The sequence below is a fragment of the Vicugna pacos genome, chromosome 6 (genome assembly GCF_048564905.1).
Source record: "Vicugna pacos chromosome 6, VicPac4, whole genome shotgun sequence".
Taxonomy (NCBI): Eukaryota; Metazoa; Chordata; class Mammalia; order Artiodactyla; family Camelidae; genus Vicugna; species Vicugna pacos.
Window position 1 is genome coordinate 78341272 of NC_132992.1, and position 8791 is coordinate 78350062.

General features: G+C 34.8%; 1 pseudogene; it reads right to left on the reverse strand.

Moving 5' to 3' along the window:
- Window positions 1-455: 455 nt before the first annotated feature.
- On the reverse strand, window positions 456-8415 carry LOC102527926 (tyrosine-protein kinase CSK pseudogene; annotated as a pseudogene).
- Between the last annotated feature and the right edge of the window lie 376 nt (window positions 8416-8791).

Consider the following 8791-nt stretch of genomic DNA (forward strand, 5'->3'; position numbering starts at 1 on the left):
TGTGGTAGCAGCTTGAGCCTCTGGGAACGCTCTCTCAGTGAGAGCGGCAGCAGGGGACCAACTGGCTTTTAAATAATCACATTTGCAAGTGGCCAGCAGGCTGGAATGTGGTAACAGCCAGCAGACACTTCACATGGGTTTTCTCAGCCAAGTCTGGGAAGCTTCTGTCATACACCATTGTGAAGTGAACAATCAAAGTGGGTCTCGGGGGAGGGTCCTTTCCCGCTGCCACCAGGCCTGCTTACTAGATTGGGTTAAAGAGAAGGAAGAAACCCTATGGATTTAGAAGAGAATAAAGTGTGATTTGGGGGACAGATTGCAAAATTCCCAGACATTTCTCAAAAAAAGATGCATTTTTACTATCCTACCTCCATCTCTATATATTTACCTAGTCCTTTTCTTGCAGTATGCTTAAGAAAGTTCATTTAAAGGGGATGGTGGGGCAAAATTCTGACTCAGCTTTTTGTAGAACGCATTTTATCTCTTCTTTATAGACTACGGCTGGGGTGGGGGACTTGAGTCTGTGTTAAATTCTCATAATACGTTTTGTTACTTATGGGATGAATTCTGTGCTTTAAAATATAAAAATGATGATATGAAAACAATATTTACTTGTTTTTAATCTTATTTGTTTCCCTGAATTCCAGATGTTAGGGAGTGCCTCTAAATTAGAATATCTCAGAGTGTTAAGTTGAATAAGATAAGTGAAAGTTAAACATGTTAAACTGAAGATTTATTAGATAAAGGAATAGTTTACTTAGATTAAAATAAGTCATCCATTGTATGAAGCCAGACATGGTTTGGCAAGGACTGTACATGGTTTAGTGGACAGTGGGATAGCCCTGGAAAAAAAAGGCTAACCAAGGCCGTCAGAGTCAACAGGCACTTCTATTCCAAAAAATGCATGCTACTGCAGCAATTTACAATTGTTACTTTCAAAGAAGAAGAGCTTCTTATATAGGACTGCTTCAGAAACTATAATCATTATTAAAAAAAAAAGTGTAGACCAATGTGAAGAAAAATGTTTACTTCTGAAGTATAAAGTAGAGCTTAGAAATGTCTTAGCTCATTTTTTAAAATGATGTTTTCACCTCTGCTTCTAGTAAAATAAATTTTATTTTAGTGGAAATAAAATGGCGTAAATGTAATTTACTTTTCTGACATTTATGTGTTTGTTTTCTTTCCCCATTTAACTTTACAGGAACCATAAAACTGAATTAGTTGGAACACCACTCCTGTGTTTAAAAATGTTTTCTGTGTAATTGGTGTGTATTTTACTGATATGAGATCACCATTAGTAATAATATTAGTAGACATAGGCCATTATTTGTTGTTAAATGATATCCCATTAACAATATATAATCGGACAATTATGATATTGGTAATGGAATAAATTTTATAAAACTGTGATTATGCTTCTCAGAAGAATACTCAGAAGAATCCTCATAAATCATGTCTAAAGAAGATATAGATTGACTAGAGCTTCTCAAGCAAAGTTTGCATTTGTTTTTATTGAAAGTGTATCAAACGAATATTTAATATTTTTGTTAATGGTATATCTAATTGGTTTAATTACATTTAAATGTAAAAAATGACTTTTTAGAACAACAGTATCTTAACTTATCACTTTTCAAAATACTTTGAATAATTACTGCATCTGATCTTCAAGACAATGAAGTAGGCAGAATCCACAATGATAGTTCTTTTCACAGATGAGGAAAATTAATATCCAGGTGATGGCTCTCTCAGAGTGCGTACAGGTCTGAGCTGCAGCAAGATCCAACAGTTGTACAGTTAACAATCTAGGAATTGTTGGCTGGCCAGGTAATGATAGTCACATATATGAATATTTATAAAAAGTTTAAAAAAATGGTATGTTGTATGTGATAGATGCTATGTATCACAAACCAAAGAAAGAAAAAAAGCTATGGATAACAACTTTCAGAGGAAAATTACTCTTTACATTTAGTTGAATCTAATCTCTTATACTCTTTAAAAGTATTAATTGAAAGCCTACACTATCTTGTCCAATTAAAAGAATTAAAATATGCAAATCGAACAACAAATTGGTATTGAGAAAGTATGGAATCTTTCTAGACAGTGGACATTATTGAAAGATAAGCTTGGTCTACTTTGTTCTATAGAACATCTCTACTAAAGCTTATAAACCTCCGCCCCACATCACCCCACACACAACAAGCACAGGAGAAAAATAATTATATTTGTTTAACAGAAATCTGATGAGTCATTTTGATTGTGGAAGATTGGCTGTCAATGCACAACTGGAGTGAAATAGAGCAGAAAAAGCAAGAGCTAAATTGCTCTATAAAATAAAGTGGAAAACAATTAGAGATTTTGATAAAGAGAAATGTGAAGGAGGAAGGGAGGAATTTTGGAAGAATTTTGACTAACATAGGAACATCAAGTGGGAGGTAAATAAAGTTTATGTAAAAAAAATCTTCCAGTTTTTCATCAGATATTGAATACATAACATGTGCTAAGCACAACTGTCAACACTGAGAAAGCAAACTGAATAAAACGTACAGTGTCCCTTATAATCTACTGATGATAAATTCCCCATGTTGATCACAGGTCTCCTTTGTACAGAGGTGTCTGAAAAGTGGTCAGACTTCTCTCCCTCTTGACAGTGTTTTTTCTTTCTCAGAATCTCTGCTGTTTTGTACTTGTCTGTTGCAAACAGTATTGAAGATTAATTAAAACGAGTCTTCAGTAATACTTAACACTTATTATTTGTGTGAGTGGTATTTTGGGGAAAAAAGCCCAGAAAGTGCACTAGACTGTAGTTGTAGATTTTACAGGGAAGTAAGAAAGGAAGAGAGAGAAGAGGTCAAATTAAAATTCAATCAAAGGTCTAGTTTAAGTAGAGAATCATAGCAAAGGTGATCATAAGACTATAAGCCCTGAATAGTCACTGCAATTTTGGGAAAAGCAGTGGAATTCTGTCAACAATTAAAATAGAATATGAATACTTTTGTAAAAAGAGCAGAGTGACTTTGGATGATATCTGAGTTCATATACTTCAGAGGGTTGCAGGCAAATGTATTTAAATAAACCAGCATAGTGCTTAGCTTTGCACGTCACTAAAAAGGCAATGTCTCCTCTACTTGTGTCAATTCAAATGATGCATAATGGGCCACAATAATGATGAAAACCTAGAAGTAGTAGTCCTAATGCCCCAAAGTGCATGTATTTGAATATTTACTTGTAAGTAATTATGCTGCAATGATGCAGTTACAACATAAGTGTTTGCAAGAGTATCTGGAAAAAAAAAAAGAAAAGTTCATATGAGAGTTTTGGAGAAAAGGCTATAAGTTTACATTTGTATTAAATATTTTTTATTGTATAGTCTCATAACTGTGAGTTTTGAGAGTATACAAAATTAAAGCTTTCATAAGCACCAATGAAGACAAATGCCTATGAACATGTCTGGGTATTCTTACACAGACTTTTATATCTAACTGCAGTGTGACTGGACAGGCTTGCTGAGAATAATGATAGTCCCAGAACTGACAAATGGCAAGTTTTAAAATATTTTCAAAGATGCTTAATTTGGTAATCAAGCTTTGCATGAAGGCATCCCTTTTTTTAGATTTTAAGTTTGCAAGGTATATAGAATTTGCTATGTAAATTATGATGTGAATTATGTCCTAAGAAAATTCCCAGTGTTAATGTATAAATCTAAGACACATACACACACAATGTAAAATAAATCTAATGTATAAAAACTAGAAAATCCAGATATACTGAATAGGTGAGTACTTTTGTATACAACACTTGTCTTGTGATTTTGGGTATAGGGTTTTGTCTAGAGGATTAAAGCAATCTAAAACAGAAAACCTAAAATCAGAATAAAGTAGATTACAGAAGGCTAAAAGGAGATTCTTTATTTTGGGGGGGAGGGTCTTTGTATATATGTACTTGAGAGATAGTAGGAAATAATATGAAAGCAGAGCATGAATCCAGCACAATATTTGCAAAAATTGAAACATAGTCCTTCCTAAGATTATATAGATTATACTATTTAATGGAAAAGGGAGTTATGTTCAGTTTCTCCAAGTGAGCCAGTGTTAGAGTCAAAATTGAAATAAAAAAATCTAAGGAAGTAATTTCTTTAAATTCCAATGAGTATAGAAATTTACATTTTTGTGTTTTCTGTTTAGATGTAAACTTTTATATTATGTTTGTATTTTATACATTTTGATTAAGAATTTGAGGGCATACCATCAGATATTTATTGACTGTCAAAGAAAAAATGATCAAATATATCCTGACAGATGAAATTTGGCAGCTGAAACTAGTTTACATAACAAGAAATACCTCAGTTGTATTTTCTTTCCAAGGACTTTCAAAATGATTTCTATATGCTTGCATTTTTAGATTTGAATGTTAAGATGATTTCTAAGGGTAATTAGATCTTCAAGTAGCCATAAGAAAGCTGTCCTGTGTAATATTAGACTTAAGAGCATTCTAAGAGTTTCTCCCAAGTGCTATTAAAATATAATATTGTGCACTGTTAATATATTTCCCAGTCAATTATGTATTATCTTAAATGGAAAATTAACTTCAAAATGGTGTGAGCAAAGATTTACTTTAAATACTAGGTGTCTTCCAGGTCATTGTGTTTCAGACCTGGGGGCACTGTTCAAATTGTCATCTTCAGATATTGTCTTTTCTGGAGTTGGGTAGTTCATAGTCTCATGGATACATGCAAGCTCATACATAAGGGTAATATAATCAGGTTTTAAATACAAATATGGGAACTTGTGAATAATGGTGAATAATAAAAATTACCCAAATATGAAAGAGCAGGTTTAGTATTTGATAGAACCTACATTAATAACTCAATAAAAATCATCTAGTCAATCCTCTGAATAGCTAATGATGAGAAAAATATCTAGCACATGATAAACACTTGAAATATATCCATTGGGAAAAAAGAATCCTATATTTGGAGCAGGATACTGAAATTTGGGAGCTTAAATAATTTATCTATGGGATTCAAGACCATTTCTTTCTGATTCCAAATTCAGATCTTGTAACCATAGAGAATTTTAGTTAGTAGAGCTCCGATTTCAAATACTAAACAACCTATGGATTGAACAGGTTGTCCTTTCTTCTAGATCTGAGCATTCCTGATTTAATAGATGGATAATTCTATTCATGATTAGTCCAGATTTGCCTTAGTTGGACTAGTTTACTAAAAGTTTTACTTGTGTAGTTCATGCTAAATGTGGTACAATTGATGGATATTTGCAAACTATATCTAAATATTGTAACTGTCTTTTAAAATATTTATTAAACAATACTCTCAGAACCAAACTATTAATTTTTCAGACATTTTATAGATAAATAGACACTTTAAGAAATAAGAATGGGAGGACTAACTAAATTCTTATTTTGCTTGATGCAAAAATAAATGAATAAATAAATGCAGGTCTAAGTTTTGGCCGTCAAGATTTAAATATCCTCTGAAACTCAGTAAGGTTAGTTTTCATTTTTACAATATACTTATTACAAATTGTGTTTGCAAGTCACCAAGACTACCCCCAAGAAAAATGATTTGTTAAAAGGACCCAAAGAACTTAGGAATTTGTATATCTACAGGTATTACAAAAATAGCAAGGCCTTGTGGGTTGTTTACCTGACTGGCAGCTTGCCCATGCCCTGTGTGCTGGAGGCCTCCTGGTGAGGCTCAAGTCATTGACTTTGGCTGTGTTGTCCTCAGACACCAGCAGAGTGAGGGCAGCCAGGTCCCTGTGCATAAAGTGCTTGCCCTCTAGGCATTCCATGGCCTCTAAGATGTCTAAGAGACAATATCTGTACAATACCTACCAATTCTGTTAGTGCAGATAATCCAACATGCTCCCTGTGGCCATGTACTCAGTGAAATGTAGAGCCCACCTTTCTTCTTCACCATCACACCCAGAATCTGCACCTGGTTGCTGGGCCTAAGGTGTGTCATGACAGTGGCTTCAGTCAGGAAGGCTTGGGAAGTGGTGCCATTCTTAATGCACTTGACAGCAACGTTCTTCCATTTATAAATGCCCAGCATCACGTCTCCAGAATCCCCCTCTCAGTGGTCTGCAGCATCTTCAGGTCCAGCACACAGCTGAACTGAAGAACTCACCCTGAGCTGGCACTTTGTTGCTCTATGACCTTTGGCTTCATGAGACAAATACAGAGTCCATCTTTGTCTGAAGTGTAGTGCTCCACCAGCTACATGAGGATTTCAAAGTACACCTCTTTGCTGACGCTGAGCTTGTGGGCGTGGCACATAATGCAGTAGTGCTCCACCTTGCCCTCACAGCGTGCAGTCCCTGGGGTAGTTGGTGTCCCCCCTCAGCACAGCACCAGAAACAAGTCTGTCTCCAGCGCACAGACAAGTGCCCTCAGCCAAGGAGGCCAGCAGGTGCTGTCCGTGGTGCTGATGCTGGATGCTGCTGTTGCTGCCTTTCCGGGGGCTCCACCTCCCTCGGTGACGGCCTGCAAGTCAGTGATGGGGTCCTGCTGGCCTTCTCCCCTTTATCGTCTCTCTGGTGGTGCCCCTGTTGGTTTTGTTGTCTTTTTAGTTGTTTTCTGATGATCCTTTTCTGAGGGCTGAGATATCACTGACATTTCATACTAGTATTTTCTTTTTCTCTTTTATATTCTGTTTGTTGTGTTTATTTGGTATAAGAATTGAATCCAAGATTCCTCTGGGTCCTTATGTGTTAACTACCAAGGCCTGACTGGGACTGTCTCCTGGCTTCAGCCCACTCTGGGAAGGCTGTCCCTTAGAAGAAACCTTCCTCTTCTGTGTTCATCATAAGGCTGGCAACTGGGGAAGAGTGCCAGTCACACTCCTGTGTCTGTGATATTTGGAGCGAAGAGAAAATATGATGGAATAGATTCCTGAGGGATGGAGAAAGCTTAATAAATTGCTGGTTTCTCCCCCAAATATTTTATATATAATATTCCATTTACATATTTTTCTATCAGACACATTTCCACTATGGAAATATATATTTGAAGATGTATTTTATATATAACAAGAGATATATATGATATATAACAAAACACAAAATCTGTGTAGGAAATTGAATTGAATTTCTTTGAGTATTTTGAAGTAAAAGATGAATAAAACTTATGTAAATATTTTAAAAGTTACCAAGTGAAATCTATACTTGGTTTTTAGATATCTTGAGAATGTAATTTATGCCTCATAATTATGTTCTAATACAGGTCTAATTCACCTATAGACAGGGAATTGAGATTTAAACTAATTCTTATAGAATTATTAAAACCTCCTTTCTTAAATTTGGTCATTAGGAGAAGTTAAACTTTTATGCAAAAACTGCTGAGATTTAAATGAGATGGTTTAAAATTTATTAATTAAGTAAAAGGGTTTCATTAATTGATTCAGTAAAATTTTACTGACCATTTACTATAGGCCAAGCTTAATGCTTGGTTAGGAGAATAAAATATGTACAAAAGATAATCCCTGACTTCAGCAAGCTAATAGTAAACTCAAGAAGGTACACAGGTTCCCAGGAAATCTTGGTTGAATATGATGAGTCCTGGGGATACAAACAAGTCATTTCAAATGTAGTTCAAAGAAGAGGCATTAAAATCAGCAAGTTTTTTTTTTCAGTTTTATTGAGGTATCAGTGAAAAACTTTGTATATATTTAAGGTGTTCAATGTGGTAATTTTATATTTGTATATATTGTGAAATAATTACCACAATCAAGCTAATTAACACATCCATCACTGAATAGTTACCTTGTGTGTGTGTGTGCTGAGAACACTTGAGTTGTACTCGCTTAGTAAATTTCACATATACAATACAGTAATATTAATTATAGCCACCATGCTATACTTTAGATCCCTAGAACTTATTCATCTTATAACTGAGAATTTGAACCCTTTGACGAAGTTATTTTAAGTGGCCATTTTAATCTGTGGTATATATTCTATTTTGTATGGAGATTTAAAAATATATATTTTATATCTACTTCGTATCTGTTCACATTCAAAATTATCACATAACACTTTTTCCCTAGAATTGTATCAGAAAGAAAAAGGATAAGTCAAAATTATGCATGAATCAGCCTGGTATGGCAAAGTAGACCTCCTTCTCTTACAGCTCCCCAAGCTAAGAAGTGATGAGCTGGGATGAAAATTTCAGATAGGTGTATTGTCAGAAGAATTTCTCATTCGTTTCTTTAGCTGCAAACGCTCATTTTTTCCCAAATCCTTTTTATCTGCCATTTAGCAAGAATCCAATTACTGAGCATGAGCTTACTGCTTCATAAATAACATCCTCTTAGCTTTCCAATCACACTATTCCAGTTCTGTATTTTGTCAGCAAAAGTCCTGTTTTTAAAAATAATACTTCGGCCATCTGCTTACCCATATGCGCTACACATCACTGAATGTTAGTTTCTCTGCAAGTTTTATAGATGGAACCACAAACCTTGAATGTGTTTTCTCTCATAATCAGCATTTTACGACCACATTAAATTGATCACAGGTAAACTGTTTCATTTTGGTGTGTTATTTTGATTGTAATCAAACTGCTTGCTGGAAAGTGATTTTGTAGCCAATATATTTCAGTTATAAAGGGTTTTCTTTCCTCTTTTATAGCAAATACATTATTTTAAAGGTCATGCTTGTCAGACCTATAAACCAAATCCCTGACTTGCAATGTAAGGCATGCCAGGGAGGATCTATCAGTGTTTACACTGCGGTGAAGAATGTTATCTTAGCAGGCTTCATCAATTGCAATGACT